The sequence below is a fragment of the Theropithecus gelada genome, chromosome 4 (assembly GCF_003255815.1).
Source record: "Theropithecus gelada isolate Dixy chromosome 4, Tgel_1.0, whole genome shotgun sequence".
In the NCBI taxonomy this organism is placed as follows: domain Eukaryota; kingdom Metazoa; phylum Chordata; class Mammalia; order Primates; family Cercopithecidae; genus Theropithecus; species Theropithecus gelada.
Genome location: NC_037671.1, coordinates 106,296,958 through 106,311,221, shown reverse-complemented (window position 1 = coordinate 106,311,221; position 14,264 = coordinate 106,296,958). Strand labels below are relative to the sequence as shown.

The 14,264-nt window shown below is 45.4% G+C and overlaps 1 non-coding gene across 1 annotated transcript; it reads right to left on the bottom strand.

The window, feature by feature from the left end:
* Window positions 1-5,302: 5,302 nt before the first annotated feature.
* LOC112623930 lies at window positions 5,303-5,407 on the bottom strand. The gene has a single exon (XR_003119277.1). It is a non-coding gene; the product is annotated as a U6 spliceosomal RNA (small nuclear RNA).
* Between the last annotated feature and the right edge of the window lie 8,857 nt (window positions 5,408-14,264).

Genomic DNA, 14,264 nt, shown 5'->3' with positions numbered 1-14,264 from the left:
GCTGGGCTTGGTGGCGTGCACCTGTAGTTCCAGCTACTTGGGAGGCTGAAGCACAAGAATCACTTGAGCCTGGGAGATGGAGGTTGCAGTAAGCAGAGATCCAGCCACTGCACTCTAGCCTGGGCAACAGCGAGACTCTATCTCAAAAAAAACACAAAAAACAAAAAAACCCTCAAATCCTAGCTTATCTTTCAGGTGTGATGAGGCAAATTCTCCAAGTTTCTTCTTCCTTTCTTGTGGAATTGGACAGTCGTGCTTACTAGTAAAGAATAGCTGCTAACTGCCTGAAGGCACCAATCACTGTGTGTATCACAGAGGGTGCCATTCGATAAATGCTGTTAAAGGAAATGTGTTTTTATAAAAATGAAGCAAGCAAATAAACTATTTTACTTGCTTGTAAATAGTAAAGGAACCCTGGTTTGCAAACTAGTCAGAAGAATACAGGTTATAAAATAGGTCTAGAGACTTCTTTGGACGTAGAAGACAGGGCCGGGCGCGGTGGCTCACGCCTGTAATCCCAGCACTTTGGCAGGCTGAGGCGGGTGGATCACCTGAGGTTGGGAATTGGAGACCAGCCTGGCCAACATGGAGAAACCCCATCTCTACTAAAAATACAAAACTAGCCAAGCATGGTGGCACATGCCTGTAATCCCAGCTACTCGGGAGGCTGAGGCAGGAGAATCGCTTGAACGCAAGAGGCAAAGGTTGCAGTGAGCCAAGATCGCGCCATTGCACTCCAGCCCGGGCAACAAGAGCGAAACTCCGCCTCAAAAAAAAAAAAAGTGAAGAGGTTGTATTAGAACAGTATTTGCACAATATGGTCTATGAACCATTTGTATCAAAATCAAGGGCTTGCATTAGAATAAGGGCTGTATCCAGACCTGCTGAACCAGAGTCTCTGAAAGTGGGGTCCAGGAATCTACATTTTTCCGAATTTTCAGGTAATTCTCACACACACATACCCTGTTTTAGATCCACTGGAGTCGATGATACATTTTGACATCTAATTCCTGGTGTGGGCCGGGTGCAGTGGCTCGTGCCTGTAATCCCAGCACTTTGGGAGGCATCACTTGAGGTCAGGAGTTCAAGACCAGCCTGGCCAATGTGGTGAAACCCCGTCTCTACTAAAAACACAAAAAATTAGCCAGGCATGGTGGCACATGTTGGTAGTCCCAGTTACTTGGGACTGAGGCAGGAGAATCACTTGAACCTGGGAGGCGGAGGTTGCAGTGAGCTGAGATCATGCCACTGCACTCCAATTTTGGTGACAGAGCAAGACTCCATCTCAAAAAAAATAATAATAATAATTCCTGGAGTGATGTAGCAGATACACGTGAACTTTGAAGACAGACAGGTTCCAGGCATACTGGAATGTTTAACATTTAAGCCAGCAACAAAAAGCAACAATCCAATGCAAAGAAGAAAGGGGAAAAGAAAAATGTGTAGTGCTATGTTTTGGATATGGTGTGTCCCTACCAAAACTCATGTTGAAATTTGATTCCCAGCTGGGCACAGTGGCTCACGCCTGTAATCCCAGCACTTTGGGATGCCAAGGCGGGTAAATTGCCTGAGGTCAGGAGTTCGAGACCAGCCTGGCCAACATAGTGAAACCCCGTCTCTACTAAAAATACAAAAAAATTAGCTGGGCATGGTCGTGGGTGCCTGTAATCCCAGCTACTTGGGAGGCTGAGCCAGGAGAATCGCTTGAACCCGGGAGGCAAAGGTTGCAGTGGGCTGAGATCAGGCCATTGCACTCCAGCCTGGGCAACAAGAGCAAGACTCCGTCTCAAAAAAAAAAAAAAGAAATAAATAAATAAATAAATTTGATTCCCAATGTGGCAGTGTTGGGAGGTGGGGCCTAATGGGAAGTGTTTGGGTCATGGGGGTGGATTTCTCATGAATGGATTAATGCTCTCCCAGGAGCTCATTCTCACACTTGCAGGAATGAGTTAGTTTTCCAGAGAGTGGGTTGTTAAGAGTCTAACTTCCTTGGTTTCTCTCCCTTGCTTTGTCTCTTGCCTTGTGATTTCTTTGCACACTCCCATTCCCCTTCCTCTTTCCACCATGAGTGGAAGCAGCCTGAGGCCTTCACCAGATGCAGCTACCCAATCATGAACCTTCCGGCCACCAGAATCCTGAGCCAAATAAACCTCTTTATAAATTACTCAGCCTTATTCTGTTATAGCAACGCAAAACAGACCAAGACCTGTAGTAAATGACAAATACAGAATAAAAAAGGGCAGAAATAAGTACTTATAATGAATTATAATAAATAAAAAATTAATTAAATTCACCAATTAGAAAACAGACTCTCAGACTGGATTAAACAGATCCAATAATAAGATTATCTCAAAGAGAAATTTAAATCTGAAAGACAGGCCAGGTGCAGTGGCTCATGCCTGTAATCCTAGCACTTTGGGAGGCCGAGGCAGGTAGATCACTTGAGCCCAGGAATTCAAGACTGGAAACATGCAAAACTTCGTCTCTACAAAAGAATGCAAAACTTAGCCAGCCATGGTGGTGCCTGCCTGTAGTTCCAGCTACTTGGGAGGCTGGGGTCGAAGGATTGCTTGATCCTGGGAGGCAGAGGTTGCAGTGAGCTGAGATTGCGCCACTGCACTCCAGCCTGGGCAACAGAGTGGGACCCTGTCTCAAAATAAATAAGTAAATAAATAAAGACAAAAACAGAAAAATTGAGGTGGGCATGGTCACAATTGTAATTCCAATTTATCAATTTCTGAAAAGTATATGTTAAAATCTTTTAACCTGATATATCTATTCCTGCAATTTTTTTCAGTTGCTTCTTGCTCTATCATTCATCAGCGTGTAACACCCTTCTTTTCCCTTATTATATATTTTTTCTCTTATATTCCATATTGTCAAATACTAAGAATCTTCCTCAATTCTTTTTTTTTTTTTTTTTCTTGAGACAGGGTCTTACTATGTCACCCAGGCTGGTGGCGCAATCTCAGCTCACTGCAACCTCCACCTCCAGGTTCAAGAGATTCTCATGCCTCAGTAACTCGAGTAGCTGGGATTACAGTCATGCGCCACCACACTTGGCTAATTTTTGTATTTTTAGTAGAAACAGGGTTTTTCCATATTGGCCAGGCTGGTCTCAAACTCTTGGCCTCATGTGATCCTCCCTTCAGCCTCCCAATGTGCTGGGATTGCAGGTATGAGCCACCGCACCCGGCCTCTTCCCCCTTTCTTTTGGGTCACTTTTTTTTAAATTATTATTATTTGAGATGGAGTCTCACTCTGGTGACATGCATCTGTAGTCCCAGCTACTTGGGAAGCTGTCTAGCCTGGGCGACAGAGTGAGACTCTGTCTCGAAAAAAAGAAACTCTGTAAGCGTGAAGCCATCTAAAATGTTCAGTGAACCATTCAAGGAGTAGCCACAGAATGGTGCGTGTTTGACATACAGTACCTGTTTTAGACGGGTGAATGGGGCGGGGATGGCAGCAAGAGGGAGAGTGTGTCTGGGTGATCCATGAGCATAATCATCACTGCAAAGGTTACTAATAATGGCAACACATACAGTGCTTGTGACGTGAAGCACTATTCTTAGTGCAAGAACAGTGCACAATAGTGCAAGACAGGCACAATTCTTTTCATCCCTGTATTGCTAATTTTCAGAGGAATGAAAAGCAAAATGAGATTTATTTGAAACTGAAAATAATTCCTACTCATCAAGCCTCTCCTACCTGAAAAACATAACACACAGGGTGATATTGACAGAAAACAAATAATAAGTCACCTTGAAGGGTCCAAGAACTAGTTTTACCAGAGGTAAATTCTTTTTCTTTTTGTGGAGAATAGGGTCTTACTATATTGCCCAGGCAAGTCTCGAACTCCCGGGCTCAAGCTATCCTCCTGGCTCTGCCTCCCTAAGAGCTGGGATTACAGGTGTGAGCCACCGTGCCCAGCTACCAGTGGTAAATTTTACTAAGTCCTTCCACTGTATTTCTTGAGACAGAGTCTCAGTCTGTCACCCAGGCTGGAGTGCAGTGGTGTGATCTCAGCTCACTACAACCTCTGTCTCCCGAGTTCGAGAAATTCTCCTGCCTCAGCCTCCTGAGTAGCTGGGACTACAGGCGGGTGCCACCATGCCCAGCTAAATTTTTTTTTTTTAATGTATTTTTGGTAGAAACAGGGTTTCACCATGTTGGCCAGGCTGGTCTCAAACTCCTGACCTCAAGTGATCCACCCTCCTTGCCCTCCCAAAGTGCTGGGATTACAGGCCTGAACGACCACGCCCACCCTAGTTCACTTTTTTCTAGTACATTTTTCCATCTTTTCCTGTTTTTTTTGTTTGTTTGTTTTTGTTTTTGTTTTGAGACAGGGTAGGAGTCTGTCTCCCAAGCTGGAGTGCAGTGAGTGGTGTGATCACAGCTCACTGCAGCCTCGACCTCCCAGGCTCAAGCAATCCTCCCACCTCAGCCTCCCGAGTAGCTGGGACTACAGGCACACACCACCACACCCAGCTAATTTTTTTAAGTTTTTGTAGAGACGAGGTTTCCACAAGTTGCCCAGGCTGATCTCAAATTCCTGGGCTAAAGCAATCTTCTCACCTCAGCCTCCCGAAGTGCTAGGATTACACATGTGAGCCACCATGCCCGGCCTTCATTTTTACTTTGTCTCTTTTGGGTTTTTTTGAGACAGGGTCTTACTCTGTTGCTCAGGCTAAAGTGTAATGGCATGATCATAGCTCACTAAGCCTTGACTCAAGCAACCCTCACACCTCAGCCTCCTGAGTAGCTGGGACTACAGGCACACATGCCCATGCCCAACTAATTTGTGTAATTTTGGTAGAGATGGGGTCTCACTTTATTGTCCAGGCAGGTCTTGAACTCCTGGGCTCAGGTGGTCCTCCAGTCTCAGCCTCCCAAAGTGCTGGTATTACAGGTGTGAGCCACCATGCCCAGCCTGAAAATTTCAGTAATGTAATAAACTCCGCTGAGTGCAGTGGCTCACGCCTGTAATACCAACACTTTGGGAGGCCGAGCAGTGTGGATCATTTGGGGTCAGGAGTTTGAGACCAGCCTGGCCAACATGGTGAAACCCCATCTCTACTAAAAATAGAAAAAAAAAAATTAGCCAGGCAGTAGTGGCACATGTCTGTAATCCCAGCTACTCGGGAGGCTGAGGTAGGAGAATTGCTTGAGCCTGGGAGGTGGAGGTTGCAATGAGCCAAGATTGCACCACTGCACTCTAGCCTGGGTGACAGAGTAAGACCCTGTCTCAAAAAATAAATAAACTCAAGCTATGAGGGGTGTGTGTGTATTGGTTTTCTTAATTTTTTTTTTTTTTTGCCAAGTTAAATAAAAGTGTCATCCTTGTGCAGGAGCCATGCTAATCTCTGCATCATTCCAGTTTTAGTATATGTGCGGCCAAAGCAAGCACTCTGTGTGTGTGTATATATATAATATATATGTATAATTAGCACAAAATAATTAGCGCAATGTCTAATTTAATGTTCTTTGGCCTTTAGTTTACTAAGAGAGTACTTTCATCAATTATTGGTTATAAATTAATACAGTAAATCCTATTGTAATTGTAATTATAACTGAGATCCAAATAAATCTGTCATATGAAGTGGAAGGTTACAATTTCTTGCTGGGTTAACAACAAAATGACCATTGTGGGTCAGTCTAGCTAGCTATGAGGAATTTGGGAGTTAACCGCCCTATCTAAATTCATGCCAGGCCAGACACAGCAGCTCAGGCCTGTAATCTCAGCACTTTGGGAGACTGAGGCGGGTGGCTCGCTTGAGCCCAGGAGTCTGAGACCAGCCTGGGCAGCATAGCAATACCCTGTCTCTAACAACAAATTTTTAAATAAATTCATGCCGGACTCAGTTGTGATCTGATGCCACCTGGTGGTGGTGGTCGGCCCCAAGTTAAATATTATTGGGGACAATCTTTTTTTTTTTTTTTTTTTTTTTTTTTAGGAGACGTAATTTCACTCTTGTTACTCAACCTGGAGTGCAATGGCGCGATCTCAGCTCACTACAACCTCCGCCTCCCATGTTCAAGCGATTCTCCTGCCTCAGCCTCCTGAATAGCTGGGTTTACAGGCATGCACCATCATGCCCAGCTAATTTTGTATTTTTTTTTAGTAGAGACGGGGTTTCTCCATGTTGGTCAGCCTCGTCTCGAACTCCCGACCTCAGGTGATCCACCCGCCTCGGCCTCCCAAAGTGCTGGGATTATAGGCATGAGCCACCACGCCCGGCTAAAAATCCTGTTTTCTTTTTTTGTTGTTGTTTTTGAATCAGAGTTTTGCTCTGTCGCCAGGCTGGAGTGCAGTGGTGTGATCTCAGCTCACTGCAACCTCCGCCTACCCAGTTCAAGCGATTCTTCAGTCTCAGCCTCCAGAGTAGCTAGGACTACAAGCACGTACCACCATGCCCAGGTCTTTTTATATTTTTAGTAGAGACAGGGTTTCACCACATTGGCCAGGCTGGTCTTGAATTCCTGACCTTGTGATCCTCTCTCCTCAGCCTCCCAAAGTATTGGGATTACAGGCGTAAGCCACCGTGCCCGGGCTACTGGGGACAATTCTGAATGCCAAAGCTGCAGGATAACATTAGCGATTCGGGAAATGTCCCAGTTAGTTGGCCAGATTCAGCTGGGAGAATAATTAGGACGAGATTTACCCCTCACCTCTTCTCTCTCTGAAACAAGTTCACATGCCTTTTCCCCATCTTTATGGCCTTGGCCTCCGCTCTAAGACCTCCCTCTACCCGCCCTGTTTAGGGGCTAGGCAGGGAATGGGAGCCAGTTGTCAATTCTGCATCACATCTAAAATTATATTTTTGGCCAGGCACAGTGGCTCACGCCTGTAATCCCAGCACTTTGGGAGGCCGAGGCGGGGCAGATCACCTGAGGTTAGGAGTTTGAGACCAGCCTGGCCAACATGGTGAAACCCTGTCTCTACTAAAAATACAAAAATTAGCCAGGCATGGTGGTGGGCACCTGTAGTCCCAGCTACTGGGGAGGCTGAGGCAGGAGAATCACTTGAACCCAGGAGGTGGAGGTTGCAGGGAGCCGAGATTGCACCACTGCACTCCAGCCTGGCGACAGAGTGAGACTCCATCTCAAAAGAAAAAAAACAAATTTTATTTTTGGGCGGATACAGTAGCTCATGCCTGTAATCCTAGCACTTTGAAAGGCCAAGGCAGGGGTATCACTTGAACCTAGGAGTTCAAGACCAGCCTGGGCAACACAGTGAGACTCTGTCTCTACAAAAAATCAAAAAAATTAGCCATGCATGGTAGTGTGTGCCTATAGTCCCAGCTACTCAGGAGGCCGAGGTGGGAGTATCACTTGAGCCCCGAAGGTGGAAGCTGCAGTGAGCCATGATCACGACACCATACTCCAGCCTGGGTGACAGAGCAAGACACTGTCTCAAAAATAAATAAATAAAATGAAATCATATTTTTGATGAGGGCATTATCATGGGGTTTTATGTGCTTATCAAGGATCTCTTGAATGCTTACAATATAGTAGCACTGTATTTTTTATTTTAGAGCTTTTGTATATTCCAAGTGTTTTGGTTGGCTATAAAAAGCCATTATTGGGTCGAGCATAGTGGCCAACATTTTGAGAGGCTGAGGCGGGTGGATCACTTGAGGGCAGGGGTTCGAGACCGGCCTGGCCAACATGGTGAAACCTCTGTCTCTACTAAAAATACAAAAATTAGCTGGGTGTGGTGGCACACTCCTGTAGTCCCAGCTACTCAGGAGGCTGAGGCAGGAGAATCACTTAAACTCAGGAGACAGAGGTTGCAGTGAGCCAAGATTACACCACTGCACTCCAGCCTGGGCGACACAGCAAGACCCTGTCTCAAAAAATAAATAAATAAATAAAAGCCACTATTAGGCTAAGACTAATTGAAATTCAAACAGGAAAAAAAAAAAAAAAAAAGGGAAAACATGCAAAGGTGAGAAATCCATCCAGAGGCTATTAGCCCTATTGCATCAAGGCCATGAAATTTTATTTATTTATTTATTTATTTATTTGAGATGGAGTCTCGCTCTGTCACCCAGGCTGGAGTGCAGTGGTGCAATCTCGGCTCACTGCAAGCTCCGCCTCCCAGGTTCACGCCATTCTCCTGCTTCAGCCTCCGGAGTAGCTGGGACTACAGGTACCTGCCAACATGCCTGGCTAATTTTTTATGTTTTTTAGTAGAGACGGGGTTTCACTGTGTTAGCCAGGATGGTCTCAATCTCCTGACCTCATGATCCGCCTACCTTAGCCTCCCAAAGTGCTGGGATTACAGGTGTGAGCCACTGCCCTCAGCAATGCCATGAAATTTTAAATTAACAGTTGCCTCTTGTGGATGATCTCTTGTTACCCAGCAGGATCAGAATTCCTCATTTGTTTTATTCCTTGTTAAATTCCTTGCTGTGTTAAGGCAGTTTCTCCTTTGCCTACACAAACATGTGGCCCTGCTGTAGTATCATTAGGCATTCCCCCGCAACAGCTAAAAACTGGGCTTCTTGGAAGCTATGTGGGGGTATAAGACTGTAGAGGGCAGTGGTCAGTTACTGGTTACATTTCTATGTTTCTGTCCCTATCCCTCTTCCTGGTATCTTCCCAATTCCGGGTTACCACTGTGTCACTGAGTCCGAGATAAGCAGTCTGAGAGACGAGCACTTGCGGAGAGCAGCAGAGCTCCAGTTCTTGGATCAGGGTCTTCTTCGTTTGTGGCTGCCAGTGGTCACATGTGTAGTCGATGAAACAGCCAAGCACCAGGCTGATTGCCAGGTTTCAGAAGATGTGTGGCTCAGACTGGAGGAAGGCCTCAATCTGTTCACCACCTGTCTCCCTGGCCTTACCTGTTACTTCTGCCCTCCCTCTAACTTCAGTGCTCTCTGTTTTTCACTCAGAAGGGCTATTTATAGGTTTCCAAATATGGCCTGCAGTTTCCTGCCTCAGCTGCTGCCCGCAATTTTCCCTGCCCAGAGTGCCCTTCGCCCAGCCTTCGTGGGTCAGAATCCTGCTCAGCCCCTCCTCCGTGGAATCTTCCTGATCTCTTCGAGCTCCGTGCTCCCCCCACTGTGGGCCTCTTCTTTCTGCTCTACATCACAGTTTCGGTGTTCATGATTGATTCCTCGGTTAGATGATGGCTCTATGAGGACAGGGACCTTGCTTACCCATTTCTTAGTCCCCAAAGGACGTAAGGCTTTCAATCAGAGGTGCTCAATACATGTTTGTTTGTTTGTTTGAGACCAAGTTTCACTCTGTCGCCAGGCTGGAGTGCAGAGACACAATCTCGGCTCACTGCAACCTCTTCCTCCCAGGTTCAAGCAATTCTCCTGCCTCAGCCTCCCAAGTAGTTGGGACTACAGGTGCCCGCCACCACGCCCAGCTAATTTTTGTATGTTTAGTAGAGATGGGGTTTCACCATGTTGGCCAGGATGGTCTCGATCTCTTGACCTCGTGATCTGCCCGCCTTGGCCTCCCAAAGTGCTGGGATTACAGGCGTGAGCCACTGCGCCTGGCCCCGTGTTTTTTTCTTTCATTATTATTTTGTTGATTTTGTAGCTACAATGACTAAACATTTTTAATTTTGGAAGCTTTTTTCACATTAAAGCTACCCGAGCCATCTTCCAAAGAGGTCTCATCTTCTCCTGCCAGCTGCATGAATTCTCAGCCCTATATTTAGGTACTAAGTGGTCTTGCTCACCTCTCTCTACTGCTGATATGAGCCGAATTCCATCACTGCAAAAATTATCTGAGAACATAGGCATTGGGAAAGCACATTCACTTATTCCAGCCTAGAGTAGAGAACCCTTTGATACCTGAAGTAATTTACTTACTTATCTAATGTCAAGGCCTAATCAATGCAGCTTCCATAAGTATAACATTTATTTACTGAAGCTAGGATCATAATATCCCCGGAAGAATTTGCAGGCTATAGATGCTGTACATTTTATGTGTCTTAATTGTTTTAATATTAAATGTTATTAAATCATTGGCTATCAATTTGGATGTAATATATTTTGTTATATATGTCATTTGAAAACTTCGTTATCTCCACAAAGATAATTCAAGAAATACCAAATGTTTGAGTATTAGAGGATCAAAACATATGTGCCATGTCTGTCCCAATATTCGCTATGAATTTCACCACACATATGCCACTGGTTTCTGCTGATTCTATTACTTTCTTCTAAAACATGATTTTCATTTTATTGGGGGAAAGGAACCCAAATCTTTTGTCATTTTTTTTTTTTTTTTTTGAGACGGAGTCTTGCTCTGTCGCCTAGGCTGGAGTGCAGTGGCACCATCTCAGCTCACTATAAGGTCCACCTCCTGGGTTCACACCATTCTCCTGCCTCAGCCTCCCGAGTAGCTGGGACCACAGGCACCCACCACCATGCCCAGCTAATATTTTTGTATTTTTAATAGAGACAGAGTTTCACCATGTTAGCCAGGATGGTCTTGAACTCCTGACCTTGTGATCCTCCCGCCTCAGCCTCCCAAAGTGCTGGGATTACAGGCGTGAGCCACCACGCCCGGCACTTCTGTCATTTCTAATGTAAAATATTCAGAGGGAAAAAGTAGGTACATGTGGGTTATTGGTTATTGAATTCCTCTGTCCACCTTCCCTCAAACTCACACACTCGGGTTGCACGGGGCAATTATTCCTGCTTGTTCCATGCTGATTATATAGGTCAGGGGGTAATAAGGTCGTTTATTTGAAGGATTTTCTTTTTTTTTTTTTTTTTTTTGAGACGGAGTCTGGCTCTCTCGCCCAGGCTGGAGTGCAGTGGCCGGATCTCAGCTCACTGCAAGCTCCGCCTCCCGGGTTCACGCCATTCTCCTGCCTCAGCCTCCCGAGTAGCTGGGACTACAGGCGCCCGCCACCTCGCCCAGCTAGTTTTTTGTATTTTTTTAGTAGAGACGGGGTTTCACCGTGTTAGCCAGGATGGTCTCCATCTCCTGACCTCGTGATCCACCCGTCTCGGCCTCCCAAAGTGCTGGGATTACAGGCTTGAGCCACCACGCCCGGCCGGTTATTTGAAGGATTTTCATCTGGTGGATTTCTACTATTCTTGCCCCACTCCTGACCACCTAAATCAGTATCACACTGAGATCAGCATCTCTCTCCCACCACCGAAGAAAATGATGAAACAAAGGTAATTTGAACCTGAACTTTCTGCTCCCAAATTTATCATCTTCCCAGAGCATAGGGGTTGTGTTGCCTTGGTCCTTTAAATCAGTAATGATGCAGTAATAACTAGTATCATATGTTTATTATTAACTCGGCAGATAAACCTTCAAGGTGCTAAACTCCTTTTGGTGTATCAAATTTATAACATTTTTTTCAAAAACCTTATTATTCAATTTAGAAATCGCCCCTGGCAGAATCAATAAACAAGGTACTATGCTAGTAAAAGTGAACATTCTAATATATTATTAAGACAGTGGTGACCTGGCGTGGTGGCTCATGCCTGTAATCCCAGCACTTCAGGAGACTTAGGCAGAAGGGTTGCTTGAGCCCACGAGTTTGAGGCTACAGTGAGCTATAATCACTCCAGTGTGGATGACAGAGACACTGACCCTTAAGAAATATAAAAAATAAAAAGAGAAGATGCTGTGTTAGATACATATATTTTACTGTAGAAATTGAATGTTTTTGATTATTTGGCTGAATTGGGATTTCCTTACTACAATATTTTCGTAAATAATCTCAGATCAAATATGTTCAGTAAGTATGTGGAGCAGGATAATTTTTTTGTTTTGTTTTGTTTTTTTGAGATGGAGTTTTGCTCTTGTTGCTCAGGCTGGAGTGCCATGGCATGATCTTGGCTCACTGCAACCTCCGCCTCCCGGGTTCACGCAATTCTCCTGCTTCAGCCTCCCAACTAGCTGGGATTACAGGTGTGTGCCACCACACCCGGCTAATTTTGGTTTTTTGTTTTTTTTTTTTTTTTTTTTTTTTTTTTTTACTAGAGATGGGGTTTCACCATGTTGGTCAGGCTGATTTTGAACTCCTGACCTCAAGGGATCCACCTGCCTCGGCCTCCCAAAGTGCTGGGATTACAGGCGTGAGCCACCATGCCCAGCTCGAGGTATTAATCTATACTTTTGTTCTGATATTTTCCCCTTTCCCTTTCCTGCCTCTGACCAGATACTTCCAATCTGTGTTTATTTTTTTAGTGAAGGGATGAGATGGGGCAGAAAGCTGAAATAAGCTCAAGCTTATTTTTCTCCCCCAAGCTTTTGTTTCTAAAAGCTTAAATCCCAGCAGGGAAAGTATTTGAGCCACAGGCAAAAGCAGAAGGTTTCTGGGTGGGGTGGTGGGCTGAGCAGGTGGCGGGCTTTCCAGAGACCTGCCTAGCAGGCAGGACTGTTTCTGGAGATGTGGCTGAGGGCCGCAGCCAGGTCCCAAGTCACAAATGAGTTACTTTAGGCTGGATCTGACCTGCAGCTGGGCTTTGTTTGGCCATGTGAATTTCAGTCATTCAGGATTTAAAAACTAGGCAATTTCACATAAAAATTCAGATTTTGTCTTCTCTTGAAGAATTGGTAAATTTGGCCATACTGGGTTCAGTCCCTCATGGCATCAAATGGCTGCCTGCACTGGAGAAGGAGTGGGTGCTTCAGCTTGTCACAGTGTCCATCAGTCCTTGCTGTGTCCCTAAGCTGAGACCAAAGATTAGTTGCCATTCATGACACTGGCACTGCTGTTTTCTAGGCAATAGAGGAATGTCCCTCTTTACCCAAGATTTTTCCCATAAATGGGGAAACAAAAGAGAGACTAAAGATGGCTCACGTTGAAAGAAACACGGAGCTAGCATATTTCTTTGTAAAGGTGAAGAGTGTTCTTATGTATTTAGGAGGCAAACTGCGTGGTTCACTTATGAGCTCTCCTTGCCTCCTCCCTGCAGGCATTTGCATCACATATCCCTGCTCTAGGCAGCCTTGCAAAGAGATGACCTTGTCCCTGGTTGGGCATGGCAGAGCTGCTGCCTGCAGGGCATGGTGAGCCAGTGATGGATGGCTCTGCAAGAACCCCAGTGGACAGATGCCCGGAGGGCAGAGGCCCCTGGAAGTCCCTGGGGTTGGGGAGGACTCCAAAAGGATAGGACTCAAAATAGCAAGTAAATTATAAAAATAGCTATTTCATACACACAGATCTATGAACCGAGACTTGCACACACTGCCTCTGCTTTCCACTGACCTGGTTGTTTAGCCCAGGGATCTAGGGCCACCAACGTGCACATGTGATGCAGGCTACTAGAACCTGTCCTAGAGAAGGACGGGACTCATCGTGCCTTTCCTTAAGGGGCAGGGTGGGGGGTGCGGAGAATGTGGCTTAGGGACCATCACATTCTAGACATGTTTCAGAATTATAGAGCGGTGTTTGTGTCACTTTTCAGTTGGAGTGTGAATGTCAAGTGGTCCTCTACAGGTGTCTTCCGGAAAGCATTGGGGCTGCTCATGTGAACCTTTGTGCTTTTGCTGCTAAACTAGAAGCATAGTTTTGGGTTGGTTTTTGGTATTGTTTTGTATGAATAGAAAAAAATAATCAAAATTCTTTTAATGTGTCTGGGCTAATTATTTCAACATTTCACTTGCCTCATTCATGACCAATATAAATAACAACTACCCTTTATTGAACTAACCTTATGCCAGCCACTGTACCAGTACTAACCAGAAGTGCCTCGTATAAAACTACCCTGTAGGGTGGGGTTGCCCCATGGTGTGAATAAGGAAATGGAAACTAAAAGCTTAAGTAGTTTATCCTAAGGTCACCTACTTAGTACATGCTGGAGCCTGGATTCAAATCCGCATCTGTGTGACTTCATACCTCCTGCACTGCACGGCTAACAAGTGCAACAGCATTTGCCACCGCCTGCTGTCTGCAGGACAACAGAGCTAGAGGGAGGAAAAAATGAATGCAAATGGCCAAGTCCACAAGGAGCAGCAAAGTTACATTAGTCACATTCTTGTTTTCTTCTGAGACAGTCTCGCTCTGTTGCCCGGCCTGGAGTGCAGTGGCACAATCACAGCTCACTGCAGCATCAACCTCCCGGACTCAACTGATTCTCCTACCTCAGCCTCCTGAGTAGCTGGGACTACAGGCTCAGGCCACCACACCCAGCTAATTCCTGTATTTTTTGTAGAGACGATGTTTCGCCATGTTGTACAGGTTGTAGTCACATTCTTTTTTTTTTTTTTTTTTTTTTTTTTGAGGCATAGTCTCGCTCTGTCGCCCAGGCTGGAGTGCAGCGGCGTGGTCT